At 33.5% G+C, this 22,126-nt stretch overlaps 2 long non-coding RNA genes across 3 annotated transcripts; one reads left to right on the top strand and one right to left on the bottom strand.

Annotated features, from left to right (window-relative positions):
• Nucleotides 1–447: 447 nt before the first annotated feature.
• Nucleotides 448–3,586, bottom strand: LOC128236036 (uncharacterized). The gene is made up of 3 exons (XR_008261224.1): nucleotides 3,512–3,586; nucleotides 2,641–2,784; nucleotides 448–507 (listed from the first exon to the last, which is right to left on the bottom strand). It is a non-coding gene; the product is annotated as an uncharacterized LOC128236036 (long non-coding RNA).
• Nucleotides 3,587–10,687: 7,101 nt separating this feature from the next.
• LOC128235355 (uncharacterized) lies at nucleotides 10,688–17,764 on the top strand. 2 transcript variants are annotated; one of them, XR_008261197.1, is made up of 6 exons: nucleotides 10,688–10,819; nucleotides 12,096–12,174; nucleotides 12,250–12,305; nucleotides 12,813–12,855; nucleotides 13,036–13,091; nucleotides 15,906–17,764. It is a non-coding gene; the product is annotated as an uncharacterized LOC128235355 (long non-coding RNA). The 2 variants fall into 2 exon arrangements; XR_008261196.1 differs by having other exon boundaries at nucleotides 12,096–12,305.
• Nucleotides 17,765–22,126: the final 4,362 nt, after the last annotated feature.

Below are 22,126 nucleotides of genomic sequence, written 5' to 3'. Positions count from 1 at the left end.
CAGACGAAGCTCTTAGCGTTTGATCACGACAAAGCGTAGATCTTAGCGCTTAATCACGACAGGTGCAGCTCTTTGCGCATGATCACAGCAGATGCCCCCCCCCCCCCCCCCCCCTTCTTACATACTTAAGCGGCTGTTACCAAAGTAAAGAATGAAAGGTCCACAAGGCCAATTATAAACCATGAACCATGAGAATCCTGTTTACTAATTTGATTTTAAATCACCCAAAAGGCTTTCTACACATAATGGTTCCTTAATTTAAATCTAGTCTCCAAAGGTGTCACAGTTGTGATTTCATTGAAAGACTTGAGATACGTTATTTAAAAAAATGACGAAGGAAAGCTTAAACGCAGAAGTCTGGCCGGGTATATGAGCCTGGAAATAAATACGCAAAAGCTCACCATGCTGCTAAGGAGTCTTATATAATTCCCGGCCCCAGTTCAGCTGGTTGATTCCACACGGCTGGAAAACCGGCCCGGTGCACCCAAGCTTCACCATCGGCAGTATCTGCAAGAGGAGGGTGTAAATCTGGGAAAACGCATTTATAATCAATTTGCGAAAGTTCTTATCCGTCATAAGTAGTGAACATGTATGTGGCTTATAGAACATCTGAAATTAAGTTTAATGAAGGAGACAAAGTTCGGTCTGGGATCTAAACCTGGATTTTGATGCTGAAATTGTAAGGGCCGAATTCAGAACATCCACTCTCACTCACACTCCAACCACATTCCCGTAAGGGACACTCAAATGATCACTTGAGTGGAATATGGGGAGTGACACTCAAGTGATCTGTTCGTATTCACACGCCTCGCTAACACTCCACTTCATCAAGTGAGCAATACAGTATATAATTATACACGTATGTTTACATGATCATATCGGATTATCTGTTTGACTATGGTGATGTTTACATTATACATTGTAAACATATGTTTATTTGAGATTTGAGTACCTTATTGTTAGTTATGGCAACAAACAAATGATAATAAGTGTTATTCTGAAACTGAATTTACATTTTAAAACAATTGGTTAATAAAAATAAACGTTTTGGGTTGTAAATAACTGTTGCAAAATACGTTTAAATGCATGTTTTTTGTTGTCGTTGTTGTTGCTGTTTTAAATATGTAGCCGTTTTCCATTGTATCACGTAATTTAAATATGTATTCATATATAATCTTGCTTTTGTATTCTACATAAAGCGGTCTTGGGCGTTTGAAAATATATATGGAAGTTGAAAAAATAGCAGATGGATAGAATTAGCGAATGAATCTACTTCTTATGGGGAAATAACACCTCGGAGTGAAAAACAACTCAAGAAATGTAGGGGAAAATGGATGAAGATGACGATAATAATAATAATAATAATAATAATAATGATGATGTTGATGATGATATGGTGGTGTTGGTGGTGCTGCTGCTGGTGGTGGTGGTGCTGCTGCTGCTGCTGATTATGATGATGATGATGAAAATGATAATAATAATAATAATAATAATAATAATAATAATAATAATAATAATAGTAATAATAATCCAGCTGAAAGTAGGCTGGAAAATACATATCAATTCCCTTACCACGCTATGAAATGGCCTAGCGGCGTCAAGTTAGCGGCCTGGCGGCCTAGCCGCCTCATGTGACTAGCGGCCTAAAATTGTTTCCTATTCCAAAGCATTTTATATGCGTTCTTTTCTAAAACAATGATAAATTAAATGTCCTTTTCATAAATCAACATCCTTTAGCGAATATCAGCATTTCCCCCTTTTCATGGGCTGCTGGATTGAGTTTTGGGGATTTTTAGGCCGCTAGGCCACCAGGCCGCCAAGTTCACGCCGCAAGACCGCTCAAGCGTGATGTATTTTGCATAGGAAAACAATTATTTTAGCATTGTTTTAAAAGAAAACTCATATAAAAATGCTCTGAAGTAAAAAACAATTAAGGCCGCTAATGTACGACTAAAAACATTGATTTTATTTTCCATTTAAACCATTGAACCTTGAAATAGATAACAAATTTAGGCCGCTAGTCCGTCAACCTCACGCCGCTAGGCCGCTAACTTCATGCCGCTAGGATGCTAACTTCACGTACCTTTAGCTGCCTGTCTTTGCAGCCATTGATGAATTGCAAACATCAACATTGCTGGGGGTTCAAGATCATTGCGAAACAAAACAAATATATGATAGGCGCATCCTTTTGAATTTGTTTTGTTTATAGATGGCCACGTTATTGAATGAACATGTACTTCAATGGATTATCCCGGTCTCTTAAATATTGTCTGGGAACGAGCATGTCCCTTATTTGTTCCAAATATTTGATATATTTCATCTTTTCTACTTGCCATGTACTTTTTTCACATACACTCATTCAATTCCTATTCACAACCAATCCTCGAGGGCGGTTCAAGTGGCCTAGCCGAGCACTCACAAATGTCCCACTCACGCAAAACACTTGAGTCTCACTCACACCTGTGAATACGGATATACCTTTCACTCGAAAATATCTCGACCGTTATGTGATTACAGAGGATTAACTCATTGAGTGTGAGTGAGAGTGATTGTTCTGAATTCGGCCCTATGTTTTGTTCAAATGAAGTATAAACTTACAGTGAGTACAGAGATATCTTGAAGTCCAGATTTATCGCTTACCTGAAGTTCGTAGGGCTACAATTGAGAGCTTTTCTGTAAATTGCAGGAACTGTCCCCATGAGCCTATTGTCTGTTAGGGGAATGGTGGCTTAGGTGATTGGTGGTACCACTCTGCATTTCTTATCCACACAAAACACAGTGTATCTGAAAATGACAGAGAATGGCCATGCACTTATGAAAGCTATGCTAGAAATACGCCGTTATGAGTGTATCAGATGACATTTCCACACAGAAATTGTGAGGCCTCCAATACAGCAGTACTGACATCAATGACGAAAACATATATATCTGTCATGGAGCTATGCTGGTTCTGTGGCGTCAAAACCACTGCAACTGGGCAATTCACTAGAAACATCTTTTCAGAAAAAAGAAACAACCAATACTGGTAGCCTTTGTCACCCAGTGAACACCCAGAGCATCTAGTTACTTTGAGCATCTATTTACTTAGAAGTAGCCACATTAAGATCTCAAATTAACAAAAAAGTGTATCCGTAAGCTTTCAAATACTGAACGAAGTGCAACTTTAAGGGGGGCTGCGAGCAAATATTGTCAAGGGCAGAAATCTCGCAGAAGTTTGAAAAAGATTATGCAAAGCTCTAGCTTGATGATTTTGGCCCAATTTCAAATTGTTACTCAGTAACACGGCGGCGTAAATTTAATCTAACATCAATATAGTTACACAGGAAAATAAGAAATAGCTTTAAACTCTCTAACATTCATGGCAGAGTGTCTGATGACGGTCCAGTATGCCAAAAGGACGGAGAATATGTGAAGCATGCACATACACACCTTTACAGCCCAACATTTGGTTATGGTTTCACAGTTATTCATTTACACAAACTCATCAATCAATCAATCAATGCACACCCACCTGGAAAGGTACGACATCCTTTGGAAGAGATGAATCTTGCAGTCTGGTAGACGGTTGCTGACTTAACTTTATTGTCGTCCAAGCAGCAACTGCAATTAGATAAACATGTTGATGTTCGCACTAAAACAAAGCTTAGTATTGAGTAAATTAAACATGCAGCCTGTTGGCTGGGGTAACATATCTAAATCCCCAAATGGATGATCTGATCCCAGCCAACAGATCAGCGAAACACGAATTGTATTGCGTGTCCGGGGGGGGGGGGGGGGGGGGGGGGTTGCAGACAATAGTCCAAAGACCAAGAATTTAAGTGTTTAGACAGGGGCAGGCAAATCTTTAAAAAAAAAGTCAAAATTTTAAATTTAAATAAAACTAAAACTGTACAAACTTATATAAATCATGTGTACACTTGAAAATACATACAAGGATACAATGTGAGAGAATCATTTTTTTTCAAGAACTACTTGAAGGGGTACTGTGATCCGCAAGCATTAATTTTCGTTGTGAGCGGACACCTTTAAACCTCTTTCCTGCACATTAATTAAACATGTCTTATGTTTTGTCAGTGCCGGTTTTGATGACCAGTATAAATCTAAAAGCAGTTTTTCTGCCAATATTTACCCAAAAGATTTGGATGAATGCTTAACAAGAAAGTGCAGTGTACACAATCAAATAAAGTATTTAGTGTTCCAGAAATAATGAGCAATCTGAAATCTGACCCCTTACATTCCTTAAATATTCACAAAGAGTTAAGTTCAAATTTAAGCAACAAAAATCACATTCAAGCAGAATAATTTCAAGCAAAAATGAGCATGAAAATAGAAACCAACTGAATTGTATTTTCAAATGTTCCATCCGTGTTTGTTTGTTATCTTTTTATGATTCAAATGGTAAAAAATTGGTGCAAATGTGAGAAGCTCTGAAGAAGAAAACCGATATTTTAATAGAAATAGTGATGAAATCAATGACATTATTTTACTTAGCATCTAAAGCAACAGACCAACCAGACCTACCAGTATGCTAATCTATATTTAACTGCTAAATTTTAAAAACCCTAAACATACAGATAAGATCTGTGGCGCGGTTGTTTAAATTGTGTGATTAAAATGCATATATTTTTGTTGGTGATTAGTTTAAATCCAAGATTTGTTTTCAGAAGATCAGCAATAATGTTTTTTCTTTGTCTCAATGAAAAATGTAATGTTCAAGTTCATAAGCGCTGTTTTATCTGAGAATTTCCCTTGGTGTGAACCGCTTACTGTGTCCAAGTTATCCAAGCTGGATCTAAGACATTACTACAATATGGGCAATTTGCTCTGCCATTTTTATAGATAATTGTGTATTCCAAAGGTATTCTTTTGGTACATTGAACTCACAACAATATTTGAACTCCTGATGTCCAGCACCGCTGTCAGATTATCTAATCCAACCACTATGCCATTGCATGCTCTTTACTGAACGAAAGATAAATGAATACTCACAATTTTGAACAGTATTTTTTGGTCACAGATAGCAACCTTTTAACCCCACTTTAACCTGTCTTCCCTATTTGGCAAACAGAGAATTTTTAGAAAATTTGTTATCTGATGATCCTGTAAATTTTGTGTGGATAGACTAAATACTGTTCAAATTTAGCAAATCAAAACTAACATTTTGGGTTTATTCAGTGCAGACCCTAAAATATCAATTTTGATTTATAAGTATGTAGGTTTGTTCAAAAGCTCAGTACAGTTTACTTTACTTGTTATCCAATTTCTGTAAATAAATGTTACTAAACTTGACTATAAAATACTGTAGGGGGGCGTGTCGTAAAGTTAAGAAAAAATCCAAATAATGCAACAGTCAATTGCAGCATGGGCCCCCAAGGTCCTGCTAATAGCGGGGACTTTGACTTTCGGTCCAGCCAATCCCAGGTAAAATTCCCGCTCTGCACAGACAAACAGCTGGTAAAAGCCCTGTCAAATGAATTATGGTCATTTGGTAACCGCTCATTGTTGGTCATTTTGTTACCATTGTGTTAGTCAATTCGTAACCGTTAAGAAATCGAATGGTTATATCTTAACCGTTGGCTCCTATAATTATGAGGAATTAATTTAATACCATTTGAATTTACAAAATAAGTTTACTGTAAGTATAAAACATAAAAATAACAACATAAAAAAAGTTAAATCTAGTAGTTGTATTCCTTCTTTATTCCTAATAGTGTAGTGCGATTTGCCAATAAGCTCTGAAACTATGACAAATAGAAACATTCACACTAGCTATTTTTTTATGTTGCGAAGGAAATATTATAAGTAGGCTGAATATTAAATGTAATAATTTTTTAATTCATAGATGTTCTACCATTGAGAGGAATTGTGACCTTAAGCCAATATTTTTTAAATATATAGACCATATAACTTTAGAATTTCATTTTTTTTTAAATTGCATAGAAGTATTGTAACATGTAGTGAGTTTGACGAATGAGAGTATGCGCTTTTTATATGCTTATTGTATTAAAAATGTGCCCATATGTTTAATTTTGTAACTTGTTATTGGAAATTAATACATTGGAAACTCACTAAACCGGACAAGGTCCGGACTGGGCAAAATTTCCGGTTTAGTGAGGATTCCGGTTTAATGGGGATTCGATGTACGGAGTACGTTTACTCATTATATTAACTGAGTTAACCTTTAAAGGCTTTTGTCCTCTAGGGACAGTTCAATTCACCGACTTTTAGACGGAGGTTGAGACATGATTAAAGCACTTGCAAAAGTGATAAGCATAATTAAACATTTCTGCGTTTTTATAACCATCTTTTTTCCAAGTCTTGAAATAAAACAACTCTCGTAATTTAATGCTTGTTTAGTATGTTTGATAGTTTAATTAACGCACGGCTCTAATTTGATTCAATCATAGAGTCTTTAGATAAAACAACCCTTCAAAATGATCACTAAAAAACCGTTTCTAGTTCTTTATTTTCTGCAACAAACAAATAAATGTTTTAATCAATTTTCTTTTTACAAGTTTGATTATTAGTTTGATATCGTTTGACGCAGCACTTTCTTTAAATCCATTGTTTCCTTTGGCTTTCAGTATTATTTAAAATGTAACGTATGTAATAGTTTAACCATAGCAATGTCTAGGTTACTTCTTTCATCTCATAATCTGTCTATTGAAACAGGTCGATGGCATCGTCCAAACTGTATTCCACGGCAAGACAGAAAGTGTATTACATGCAATAAATTGGAAGACGAATATCACTTTGTGATAGAATGTAATTTATATACTGAACTCCGTAAAAGATACATTGCAAAATATTATTGGTCCAATCCAAGTATGTATAAACTTAAACAACTCTTCGAAAGTACTAATATTACTAAACTCAGAAAGTTATGCACATACGTAGATAAGGCTTTAAAATTTAGAAAAAGTTTACAAATATAAACAACCTTCTTTTTTCCATTTTTTTCTTCTTGTTGTTTTTACTGTTAATATGTTGCCTTACATTTCATTTTATGTATTGGTAAATTTGTCCTTTGATTTGTATGTATTGAAGATCGATAATTTCGTTTTTGAAATGTGTAAATGTACAATGTGTAAAAATTTCACTTTTCTCAGATTTCTATGTTGCACTTTGTTGACACTGTATGTAGTAGTATAGGTATATGAACACCTTCTCCGTATATGATGTCGACTTGCACCTTTAAGTATTACGTTGTCTCTTACCATGTCCTTCGTTAGCTGTAAAATCTATAGTAAAATTTAAACAAGCCTTACGTGCTCCACTTGCTATGTCATTTGTTAATGTTAAATCGTGTATTTTGTTTTTCTCACGGGCCATGTGGCTTATTGAACATGTATTCAAAATAAACCATCTCTCTCGATTATCGTTTGATTATCGCACGACAGTCAATCCACAGCGCAATCATCATTATCGATTATCATGTTAACATAACATCACAGGTGTAATATTTAAAGACGTACCGGCTGTCAAAACAAAGTGACACGTGATTCACGAATTCCTAATACACATAATTATTTTGACATGTTTGAACAAAACGTCCAGTTTTGTAAGGCAAAATTACGTTGACAACTAACAAATTTTCTCGATTTTTTGTCCGGTATCCGGAATTCCGGGGTTCCGGTTTTGTAGGGATTTTTTTACATTGATAATAGAAGGGGAAAACCGGGACTCTGATAAAATTCCAGTATCCCGAGCATTCCGGTTTTGTGGAGATCCAGTTTATTGAGTTTCCACTGTACCATAACTAATAATTTTAGGCTGTTTTTTGTTGGTTTCGGATATAAAGTATGCAGAATATGGATCAATTGAGAAAAGAACAGAACACAATTTTGTTCGTTTTAAAACAATTCAAACAAATATAGTCAATGAAATAGGTCAAGAATGATCATTTATGTAAACGTAATTTTACTCAAAAATACATCGCGATCAGTCTTAAATTATTGTTTATAAGTAAGCAAAATGTAAGAAAATAATTAACATATTTTGGTAGTATAACAAATCATTTCTAATTTAGCATGATATATATATATATATAATAACTATTGAGTAACATAAATTATTGGCTTGTTACTAGTGAGAATTTGAGTAATGTCTCCCAATTGGTGTCTTGGTTGCTGTGCCATATACATCCAGGTTCGAACAATACACTTAACGAGGTGCTAAGTGTACTATTTATCACCTTGTTAAATGGTGGTTACCATATGAGCAATTGATTTCTTGGCGGTTACGAATTGACTAACAAAATGGTTACGAAATAACCAAGATTCAGCAGTTACGAAATGGTAAGGTTACGAAATGACCAGATCCCCGTCAAATGCCCCTGGGGACATCCTAGGTTAGGCCCATTCCCCGTTTTCAGCGCAAAAAAAAATAACACCGCATTCACTCAGCACTGCCGGTCCACCTGGAACGTAAAAACATGGCCTATTTCCCCTGCTATCCCCGGTATAAACAAGACCTGCCTGGGGGCCATGGTTACAATTGACTGGTGCATAACTGTGGCAGAATAAGGGAAATATTTTATTGTTGCATTTATTATCAAATATGAGAATTTAAGACACTAATGACATGACATTGACAAACAAAATGTAAGGCATTTGTATCATTTCGTCTTTATTTATTAAAATCTGAGATGTTAAGGGAGCAAATCCCTTTTTAGATTGGAACATACCAAATAATAATAAGCGACGATGTAGTGGTAAACCAAGTTTGCTAGAAATCAATCGAGTTTCTCCAAAATACAAGCAAAAATTACACCGGATGTTGATACTAGTGACTTAGTTTCGGATGAACAAAATCCGGATAAATCATTTGCTTTTCATCCAAAGGGTAGACGATTTATACTACTGTACAAAAGTCATAAAAATAAACGAAAAAAACGTTGAATATGTATTTTAAACACTTACCAAGTTACCATTCTCTTTCCGTAAGAGATGAACGCCATACTGCATAATTGCACGGAGATGGTACCACGGAGATACCCGGAAAATTTCCGTTATATTCCGGAAAGTTAAATTTCTGTATACTTGAAAATTTGGATGCTGGTGGTACACGAAATATCGAATTTCCTTATTTCTGTTTTTTATGGAATAAAACTTCGGGATAATATACAATAGGCTTTAAATAAAGTAAAACAAATAAAAAATGCTTAGTATATAGCTATTTTTGACCAAAATTATGATTTTTTCCCTGGTCGCCTTAATAGCTATTTTTATGGATACACAAATATACACACACAAAAGTTTAAGAATATTTTTTTTAATATTAAAAGATAATAAGATTTAAAACAATGAAATGATCTCGTAAATAAACATTCAAGCTTATCAACTTACTGTCAATGGACATTTTTATTGACATTTGATACATCAAATCTGGACTGAAAATATTAAGGAGACCAATTTTTGTCGCCTTAATCCAGCGGTCCCCATAATGCCTAGATTAATATATATATGGTCGCCTTAATATCTGTAGTAGATATATATATATATATATATATATATATATATATATATATATATATATATATATATATATATATATATATATATATATATATATATATATATATATATATATATATATATATATATATATATATATATAGTATTTATGCACTGTGCTGTTTGTAGAGTTTTGTGCTTTCTATGTTTCTTGTTTGTGAATTTGTGTTCTATGTCTTTGGCGTTTGCCCATTGCCACTAAACCGGGTTTATGTTTAAACTTTTTGCTACTGAGCATGTTTCTGTAGCTTTTTGCATATATATTCCTATTCAGACACACGTATTTTAACTGAAAGTGTTTTGGGCACTTTATGAGACAAAACGATTTACTTAACAGGCGTACAGTACAAAACTAATTAAATGGTACTATTTTAAAGGGACTCATGTTTGGTAACAATTTTTTTCCCTGGTAATGCATCTGAAAGCACTTATAAAATCACTATTTTACTCTTCGATACCGAAATTGCTGAAAAGTGTATAGTCAAGGAATAATTAAAAACTGACAACACAATCTCACATCCACAAGGACTCATGCACAAACATGTTTAATTGCCTTTCTAATGTTTTACTAACGCTTTTCAAAATAATAAACCTCAAAGCCAATATGTGAGCATATATCAAAAGTTGTTGATGAGTTCAAGCCGTCAGTACCTTAATTTTAACACTCCTATTGATTTGCTACACTTTATTCCGTCATACAAAAAAGTGCGTTTTACAAAACCGTGAACGAGCCATTATAAACAGGCAATTTGATACCAAGAATTGCATGTGCTGTTTTAAAACCTGGACCAGATATATATACTCATGGACAGCAATAATACAATGGAACATACAGGGATAATTAAAAAAATCCTGTTTATGGGAGCAAGGAAAGAGCCCAAACGACAATGAACTATAGACACAAACACATTAACCTTATATATACCAATACAAATACCAAAAACAAACTCACACTGCATGCACAAATACAATCACCACAAAAAAACATACCCTCAACAAATTTGCTTAAGCGTTAAATTAAGATATTACTGCAAGACACAATGCATTGACTTAATCGTTGACAAGAGTTTGTCTACGACTGTGGTAGTTTTTTTCTTGAAAATGTTAAAATGTTATAAGTTCAAGTTATTAATATGCAAAAAGAATTAAATGTACGCCGAAATGTTTTCCAGGTAACTCTGAGCCCAATGATGACAATGGTACTGCAGGAATTATAGGTGGTACAGTTGCTGCTGTTTGTACTTTGATACTTGCAGCGGTTTTGCTTACTACTTACTTCTATAGAAAACGGCAAAGTCGTTGCGGTAAGTATATCACACGGCATAATCGTGTTATTTATGGTGATTTTATTTCATTAGGTACATATCGTCTTTCAAGTTTAAGATATGTTTGACTTTAGAGTTTAGCGCCGGCCATTGACTTCTACTATTATTGCCTATTTTGCATTACGTTAAATAATCATTGAGAATGATTATAGAAAAAAGTCAGCTAGTATATCTGTTCCAATCCTGACCATGGGATCATTTTTTTTATTAATATGTAAGTCTATTAAAACCCAACTCAGCCTATCGTTCCTAGTTCTCTGTATTTCAACTATGTTCTCATTTGAACGTCTTATCATCTTGAACCATCTCGACATTGTACCTGAACTCTCCTTTTGTAGATTCGTGTTCTCAGCACTTAATGAAAATCTTCCCCATAAGACACAGAAGAGGTCAAAATTCATTATTTAAATTCCGTTATTTTTGGTATGTGCAAAAATTGTATGCATAATATATGATAATTCCTTATAGTTATGACATCACAATGGTGCCATGTTATCATTATCACTAGCTCACATTATAGTAATGGCAGTCTATCGAACTAACCATTTTAGTGTTTAGTAGCCCGTGTAAAAGATAATGAAACATACATGTTATTCATAAAATTGAAACTTTTGGCAATATAACAACAACAACAATACCAACAACAACAAAATCACCACCAACAACAACAAGAACTAAAACAACGATAACAACCTCAACACGAACAACAGCATTTCCATGTCTTTGAAACAGAGTCCTTGCATTCGGCTGGCAGGTTTACTCACTGATTATCGTTGTTACTGCAGCAAACTTTAACAAATAGTGTGACCACCATGTTTTCTTAACTCAAAACTCTTGCTAGTCACTTTTATGCGAATATAGAAACATTACCAAATGCATTACACAAAGGAAAAAAACGCATCTGAAAATAAACTCATTTATTGAATTCGATACTTACCAATATGGAACACCATCGACGATCATTAATTATAAAAAAAATGAAACTAGCATGACTGAACAATCCGCCATATCACTCCTCTTGTGTTCATATATCATTCTAGGGATATTTTGGGGTTAGCTTAAACCATAACATTTACGAGAAAATCAAGGGAGACTCCAACAGAAGAAGCAATTATCTGATACAAAAAATATCACTTGGGCTAATCTTTAATAACATATCGCGCATGAAACATGTGTGGTTCTGGTCTATTGTTACCACCAATAACTCACAATTACCAGATATCTCAGTTTTGTCATTATGGTTTCTCAATTTCAGAAATTGACCGACCGAGAGACGAAAGTACCATCAAAGATGATACTCGGAATATATCAAAACTAGAAAATGATCACAATAGGTAAGTAAAATGGCATTTACTATGCACACTTAGATTGATTTATTGAATATGTATCGAATTTGTTGTTTATTTCAGGTACGACAACCTTGCCATATGTCAGAAAAGAAAACCTACCGAAACGTCTGACCTAGGTATTTAAGAGTTTTGTTTTAAACTAGTATGATGATTTGATAGAAATTGATTAGGAGACATGAACTATACTCTTGGTACTTCTATAATTAACAAATAATATTTCTTATGACAAAGTGGCTATTAAATAATAATATTCAATATGAAATTACTCACACTGTTCTTATGTCCACTTATTTTATTAGAGCCAAGGCGTTCAAATAGTATAGTAACGGTTTAAGCCATGAAACATTAATATTCGAACGGTAATATAAACATATACGATCGGATTTTTGTCAGCAATCTTGTATCATTGTTTTGCAGATATATACGCAAAAGTTGCTCTTTCTAAGACAAAATATAAAAATATTGTAAAAATGGTATATCTGTGAGAGTGTCAAACCAACTGTTCAGTGATTGTGTTTTGCAATGGCTCTTTCCGAAAAATACGTCATTTTCAAATATTCGGAAAGGTATACCAAACAATACGTATATAGTTTTTTTATTATTCTTTTGCAATATTGTTGTAGATTTTGACATTAAGGACGGCGATGTCAAGAATGGGGAAATAAGGTAAGATTTGTGAACGCTGTAAAGTTTATCCATGCTTTAAATATCCTCAAAAGTGTATAGCCGTTTAAACTAAGCCAATTTGGCTAAAAGCAATAAAATGCAATAACATGTAAGACTATATGGAACAGACATTGAAAGGTTTAAGCAACTTAAATTGACTTGCTAGTGGATTTATTTCAGGTACGAAGGGTTAACGACTCTTGGATACACGGGCGAAAGAGATTATTCTGAACTGGGTAGGCACAAAATCTTATCTGTTTTAGTTGCAAAACATCAGCTGAAGGAATGAGTATTTTTTTGTAAAAGCGTTCTAAGTTTCGCATCGCACATATTGATGACGTAATAATTTTTATACGGGCTCAAAACCAAGCGAAAGTCGGCAGAGCCCTACCCAGGTCAAATGTGTGTATAACAAAAAAGAGCTACCTTCTTTCAAAAGTATTTCTTTGATCAGCCTTAAATACATAGATGTGACGGAACCAGTAATATAGAGCCAAAACCAATTGATAATCAAAGTTTCTAGTCCGTACATCTTAATATTTTCTAAATATACTTAGATCGAATGGACCGCCCTAATATTTAGACAGTGTTTACGAAGTGCAGCTTTTGTCAGCTTCTTATATTTCCCATCATATTGTATGCATAATATGAGATATCCATTAAACCAGGGCTAGTGCAACATGGTCACTAGTTAAAACAAATCATTCAGTGCTCAGTTTAAAACAAAACCTATTTTGCAAAGGAAAAACGAAACCACTTTAAACGAGTGTGGCAAATGAATTAAAATTTCGATGATCATTGAAAATGCTATCAAATGCTATAAACAGGTCTGCTTTTTGGTACATGATATTACCCATTATTTTGGTATACTTACAGTATATGTGTAAAAACATGATGTATAGTATGTATCATATATTTCGGATAAAAACGATAAAACTGATTAATCTGAAAATGAATATTCTGCAATAGGGCAAAATGAAATAGTGCATAGGTTCTCATATCATTTAAGACTACACAGAGCTCGTGCTCATGTAAGTACAGTTTAAGCGGTCCTAGCTAAATTCGACGATGTATTATAAATTATCCGCATGGTCATTAAAGCTTATTTTGTTTGTTAACGTACTTAAACTTAAACTTAGTGCAAAGACGGAAAACAGGAAAGAAATCATTCAAACAAGGCAGCTTTCAGTCCATTTATAACGATCATATACCTTTACGTAGCAGGTAGAAGGTAACAAAATAAAGGGAATTTAAATTCGATCGTTTAACATAGTTATATTAGATTTGGTCTGCAATCTCACCCGTGGAATGAGAAATCTTGATAATATTTCTGGTGCCGAAGTCTTTCCTGGTACATAAATTCATTTGAAAAAACAACAACCGTTGATTCCAAGAGTAGCAGTTTAAACAGGCCATGTTATATAATTAAAACCGATTTTCCGGAATCATGCCTTTTAATATTTTAACAAAGTTGTTTTCTAAGAACAGCGTTTGTTTAACATGTATTTATACCCTTTAAAAGGTCAGGTGATCCTGTGACTCGAACCATCCAAGCCGAATCATGAAATACAATTCCTACAATTTTTCAGGACACTCTTCGTTGCGTTAGAGGCCCATTTAATGAACTTTTAAGTGAAGATAAAACCATTAGTTTATTATTTATTTTAATTTCAAATTATTAGTTTATCATTAAAAACATGGACCATTTATGTGAATTGAATAAGTTGTGCAATAAAGCGCTTCACTCAAAGATGTTTAGATGTTTTTGGCGTTTTGATAAAAAAAAAACTTCGTTCGGAGTGATTTATGCTCTCATTTAATAATGAAACACTTAACAGCAAAATTGGATAAATCAATGCCTAAAAAAGGACAGTTTTAAATATCGTTATTAACTACTTTTAGCAAAACAGAACTATTTATGTCACATTTTTAAATGATCATTTATAGCAGAGCTCTGATTTAAACTCTTTACTTTTTAATGATCGAAATAATCATTATGCTCACATTTTACACTTTTTGGTTTGAAATCGGAATAATTACACTAAAACAAGCTCCTTAAAATGACACACTGGCATTAAGAAAAAACGCTGGAAACGCTATAAAACTAAAGAAATAAATATTCAAAAAGAGTTCTTATATATTATAAATTTAACGTTCAATCATATACGTAACTGCTTTTGTGCTATGTTAATATTATGTAATTCTTCGTTATTCATTAAACAAAGAAATATAGGATATTTGTTTATTTCAGTGTAAGATCGTATTTTATTTAACGAGTGTCATAGAAAAATGTATTTTAACGAGTGGCGAAGATTGATGAATTCTACTGCAAATTTAATCACTGAAATTTAACTAACGTTATTGCAGTTCGTATTTTTTATTCAATGCGGACGTGAAATTGTCATCAGGCATCTAAAATTTACATAACTGTACATCTGATAACTAGAATGTACTATGTCTTTTAAGCCATGACGGACTTTTCTTTGAAGTTTACTACTCAAATTGTCCTCCTGGTTTTCACATTAGTGTTGAAAAGAAGATATCATTTATATAACATAAGTCCCGTTCCAAGTAAAAACGTTACCTAGTGGTTTAACTCACTTTACTTTATAATTATGAGAGTGAGAAGTAAGTAATCATTGATACTAATTAGTTATGAAAACTAAGTTGACCTTTGGTTCATTTATTTCGTAAATATATTCTAAAAGTCATTAAAATCACCTAATGTATACTGGTCCATTCTTTGATTTACCGATCTACATGATAAAGACAGCTTATTTTCCAAACAACATGTAAGGCAGGCTTATGAAAACGGCCATTTCACAGGACTAGTATAGTTTCGAAGACATGTATGACTTAGTGTGGAATTGTTTCATTGATTTAATATTATCTGTAATATTCTACCGTTTTTTTTCAAATTGCTAGTTCTATCTATATCTATACCTATCTATAATAATCAGCAAAACAAACAGTTACAATTGGAACAACACAATGTAGATGAAATAAACAGTCATGCTGTTAGTAATATTATTGAAAATCTTGTTTCACAGATTTTGCACAAAGACATCAGGACACCAACCAGAGACAACCTACGGCCGAACTCGAAACCTACGAAAACATTAGACTTGATACAAGAAAAACTGCAAGCTTATCGATTTAAAATCTTCACCGAAGTTAACAACGATCACTTACAAAATGTGTTGGCAATTTGATCCAGGATCGCTGCGTTTGGAGAGTTACCAGATGATAACTAACCATAACTTCTTGTTTTGTTTTGTTCAACATATTTGCAACGTACTTTGATAGTTGACACTTAAAATGCAAACAAGATATTACTCCTACAAACTGAAAGTATAATTATCGCAATATCAATTCAATTGCAATTTGTTATTAACACAATTTTGGAAATTTCTTTTAAACTGTAAATGTGTTCATAGCGTTGTCGCCACTTGCTACCTTTGTCACAAAAGCAAGGGCCATTATTAGTATTGCCCATGGGCAATGCATGCGAATACCAAATATTTCATCTAAAAAAATCTATATCACTACAGTTTAATTTGAAGTAAATATATAACGTAAAACGCTATGAATTATGAAAAATGAATTTAAATTGTTACAATGATTATGTCAATTTTAGGTTGCTTGTCATTCTAAAGTTCTAGACAATGAGTGAAAAATAAGGCACTACAAAAATGTCAAAAATGTGTAGGTACACACATCAGCAAATTTACAATTCCTCTCTTACCTATGGCAGAAAACAATGCAACACATAATATGCTTATTTTGATATAATCCAGCGTTTGCACTAATGCTGTCCCGGTATCTCGAGGACACAACATTTCGTGGAGGGATTGTCTGGCAGACAGTGTGTATATATATACCAAAATACATGCTAGGGTAAAGAAGAAATAAGTAAGCAATCAAAGAAAAAAGTAGTACTTTCCATCTGCGATCATGATGTTCAAATGTTTGCTTCATTATGTAATTTCATCACATGAATGACCACTTTGTTTTTACTTGTCTACAAAGAACATAGCGATGTAATTTACACTTGTACAACTTGATATAGTACGTAAACATGAATCATGTAAATGGTATGTTTTCTATACATCATTGTTAAGGAGCGTATGGGTGATGAGGCCAGACGTGGTATAAGAAAATCGTGTAAATCTGGATGACGAACGGGTGGTGGTTTATGAGTTTTCCCCAAAAAGAGGGTTTTATCCCAGTTTTTTATCGGTCAGTCTACTACGTCTTTAAGTTCCATTTTATGTCAAGCATGTTGTTACCTAAACATACTTCGCTCATGTTGCCAACTCGTGCTGTTTATGTTAATTGGTTTCTTTGAGACTTCAAAAAGAAGAACATTGAAATAGTATTGATTTTGTATTTTTCATTAGGAGATTTTAGAATGGTATTCAGGGGCGTCCTGTTTCGCTGACCTCTCAAAAGCAGATACCCCTACATATATATGTATATATGTTATTTTAATGTTATTATTCGAATCCGTACTGCTGTGTTTTGATGTTGTGTGTCAATTGTTTAACATCCTTAATGCCTTAAAAAAGTGCCTCTATCGGGCGATCGCTCGTAAACGGTTGAAGTAAATAACTCAAAGTACAACGACCAGGCCAGTAATAACTCTTATTTGACCTAAACATTTCATTAAAAGCAAAAAAATAAAGGTCAACAATCACTTATCAAGAGACAAAACGTTACTTAAAGAATGTATCAAAACAGTTGCAGTTTCCACTGAACGTGCCAAGTCTACGCTTGCATTTACTAATGACGATAGTTTCATGGTTGTATGATTTGTGTTGTCTTGTGGATTTTAATGTGAACGATTACTAGATTTTTTTGCCTGTTTCTATATGTCTATATACCTTGGTTGAATATTATTGTCATTGGCTACTGGGCTTGTACTTTTCGTTTATTTTTTATTATTAAACTCAGAGCCAAAGACTGCTTAATTTATTCCTGTCTTTAAACAAAACAGTCTAATTGAAACTTACAATAATAAGAAGGAATAACAGGGGCTTTAATTTTTTTAAATCTATCTGCATTACATGACACTGCTGGGCGTTATTATGATTCGAATCAGTGCATACAAAAACTATAAGAAGTATACTTGTTTATACATTCACATTTAGATTACGTAATAGTTGCTTCATAACTTCGCCGATAACCAGGCACCATCGAATGCAGATGACGTAAATTTGCTTCGTCCATTTTCAACACAACTATCCCGTGTTAATAGAGATTCGCTCTGTTTGGACTAACAGGACACTGAACATAAACACTGATTCAAGAGTTCTGTAGTCTAAATTGTCAATGCGCTTATTAAGTTAGATTCGGGATTCATATTGCACACAAATGATTGGTTATAAATGATGATTCATTATGGATCTTTCGAAAGTATATAGAAAACAACAATCTAACGTTTTGTGGCCCTCGAAATATGAACATAAAAAGACAAAATAAGACACCGCGATGCACATTGACATATATCACTAACCTAATTCAAATGAAACGTGTAACATGGATATCTACTCCAGTGTAAAACCCACATGGTCATGGAACTAAGAAAAAGAACACTTTTGTAAATAAATTAGATGTACGGGTTTAGTAAGATCAGTGAAACCATATGATATTTGCCCGGATATTCATAATAGACATAGCTTATTATTCGTTCATAGTAAGTGAGACACTTTATATCGCTAATATTGGTTTACACTTTGCACACTTTGTACGTTGTCTCAGTACCACTGGAAATAATTGTGTTAAGGATGTTAATATTCCGGGTTGTAGTAGCTTTTTAGCACGGAAATATTAATGTTTGGATGTATAATATATATATATATATATATATATAAAGGAAACTATTTCAAATGGATATATTATAGTGGACTTATAATTAAAGTAATAAAATAAATAGGTTTTCCAAGCCTGTTTTATAGCAATCTCAAAAAAATGAGTCATCTTATTTATTAAAACAGAAGTAGAAGGGAATATTTTATACAAGCATGCTTTAATTTGAATCTGCACTAAGTTATGAAAGGAGATGTCTGACCTAACGACCCACGGGAATAGGTTTGTAGTTCACAATTTATTTCGTTTTGGTCTTTTTTCTATTGCGCGGCATAAACGCAAACAGACAGTGGTACAATTCACATCCTGGTCTATTTATTTGAATCTCTTTGAACCGCATTTATTGACCGAATATCTTAAGACGATCAGCAGGATTGTAGGACCTGTGATCAATGCCACAATGTAATTTTCCTGCGGGTCATCATCTACGTTCCATATAAGAATTAATTCGTACCTTTTGTGTTTTCATGCAGTATAAACGCGCTAGCGATTCTTTGAAAATTTGCAAAATCGCGGCCGAGCGTTCATACTGTATGATCGCACAAAAAAGAAGAATCAATACTTATATTTACATTTTCCCTTTTTTTTTTTTTTTTTTTTCGACCTAAAAAGTTCCGAGAACATGTTTTTAATTACAATATGATGATGATGATGATGATGATGATGATGGTGATGGTGATGTTGATGATGATGTTGATGACGACGTTGATGACGATGAATATGCTGCTGCTGCTACTACTGCTGCTGTTGTTACTGCTGTTGTTGTTGCTGCTGCTGCTGCTGATGATGATGATGATGATGATGATGATGATGATGATGATGATGATGATGATGATGATGATGATGATGATCCCTGACACTTTCCAATTTCATATAAATCAGGCTAAACCTTATTAAGAAAAAGTGGCAATACATGATAAAGTGTACAGATTTAAGATTACTTGAATATTACAGTATTTGCTATTTCTAGTATGTCAAGGGCATTTCATTATAATAACTGAACCGTTGTGAAAGGAACATCTTATAATAGACAACTATGAATTCAAGAACACGAAATACGTTGTTTTTTTTCACCAGTATCCCACATTATAAATATTGCATAAAATGCATTATTCTCGAGATACAACTAGAGGCGCTTCGGTCCTTTCAATGTAAACAGTTCTTTGATAAAAATAAAACGTTAGAAGAGTTAAAAAATGAACAATAAACCAGGAAAGTAATTGAACACACTTGAAACAAGTTTGAATGTTTACCCTGACATTAAGATAATATTCTTCAACTGCCTTTCTTCGTATGACTGTTTGTGTTGTTTTAATCCACTTTATAAATTGTTTAGTGCAGCCATCCGGAAGAGAATGATGGCGCACGTTGAACATACTTCCCATCTGTTGTCATATTTGTTAAGTTTTAAGCATATGACTAAAATCACACTGCACAATTGTTTATAGAAGAAGAAGAAGAAGAAGAAGAAGAAGAAGAAGAAGAAGAAGAAGAAGAAGAAGAAGAAGAAAAAGAATTTTTTCTCAGTTGACAGGTTTCAATAAAGTGTCGAAAAATATCTTATACGAACAACATGCTTTCATACAATATACAGAGTGAGTATGTCTGTTATTAAGTTAGGTATGATATATAAATGAAAACAACGATTTGTTTTTACCAGCTAAGAATATAATTCATACATAAAATAAATCATAGGTCGAGTAATCTTAGTCTAAGACGATATATCGGTCATAAACATTTCCTCTAGTTATTACTAATTTTGAACGTTTTAAACGTTCCGAACTGAATTAAATAAAGCCATATTGATATTAACCGTAATAGTAATTTTGTTATTGTATTTTTTAGAAAGAAATAACATTATACTGAGCATAAGTTTATGCTTTATAACAACACAGGTATTTCATTCTTCAGCAAAGCAGTTTGATATTTATATTAAAAAAACTACACAAACAAGACCATCAGTCAAAAGTTTAAACATAAAACCCGTTTAATGGCACAGGGTCAACGCGAATGACATAGAGCACAAAAAAGCAACACTCAAAAATCAGAAACATGGAACAACAACACAAAACCCCACAAACAGTACACTACATAAATAATGTACAATACTAGGGGTGCTTATAGCTTATTTATAACCTCAACTATATCCCCAACTTAGCGCAATGCGTTACACGGCATAATGTACAAAGGGAAAATAATACGGAATCTTCGTTTTGTCTATATTTAGCCACCAAACAATATGCCCTTATGAGTTTCGTGAGTTGTAAGTAGTCATTACATAACAAAACCACTCCGTAATGCACGAAAAATAACTGTTACAGTTGTATGCACTGTTGTTCATCGGGTATGGCGTTGGTTCCTCGAAGCAAATACTATCTACCTGATTTGGCAATTCAATTTAATATATAGTAATAGTTGTTTTATAAGTTGTTTAACATTAAACGCCGATACTTCATTTGTTTTTCGTTGCATTACGTTAGTACAAGGTATTATAAAGAGCTAAGTATGACCATCATTGAATCGAACGGCCCCAGCCTTGACACCTGTAAGTTAGGCTATTGGTTACTAACTTTGACAGGTTCGCTTTCTCCTGTGTCATCAACAACGCAAGACCACACTCCCGAGCAACTTCATGCCATCGATATTTACTTAGTATAAGTTATTATAACTTTCTTCTTAATCGTTGTTAAATATAGAACGTTTAAACTAATAACGAGTGTGCACCTTAAACTGTATCTTATGAGTAAAGTGAAGAAAAACGACATTCCAGGACCCGTAGATATCATATTGTTTGGACCTGAATTTGGCAGAAATATCTCTTATGTAAACAACATACCGACGTCTACTAATCCCAAATCTCTTCGTTTAATGCATGGGTCAATCGCATTATGCAATGTAATCAGTCGAAAAGAGTCCAAGAAGTCATAATTGTGCTAGTTTTCGCGAACATTGTGAACACATTCTTCCCCATATCCATGGTTTAAATGAAAGGAGTTAAATAATTGGTGTGTGTATTTCAAAGTCGCTAAAGAATAGCAAAATAGAACTGTAAAAACAAACACGTACAAGGTTCGAGTGTCACAAAATACGCAAGAGCTCCATAAAACGTTAGAATTTTGTGCAAAGAACAACATATCGGTATTAACAAAGTAACATATTGTTACTATAAGCAATGAACAAAAACTGCAATTGATATTATCTACTCAGTTATTTCAGATTTACTAGATGAACAGTTTCATTTCACCTTAATACTAAATCACAGCAAAACTTTAGTCAAAGTTTCCTTTCTTATTGTTTTAGCTTAGCAAACCTTTGAATAAAATACATGTATGAACGTGCGTATCTATTCATCAATAACATTTGGCGAACCTTTTATATGTATATTTGTTTGACATAAATGTTT

This window comes from Mya arenaria, chromosome 5 (genome assembly GCF_026914265.1).
Source record: "Mya arenaria isolate MELC-2E11 chromosome 5, ASM2691426v1".
Lineage (NCBI taxonomy): Eukaryota > Metazoa > Mollusca > Bivalvia > Myida > Myidae > Mya > Mya arenaria.
This window is presented reverse-complemented; position numbering and strand designations above follow the sequence as displayed.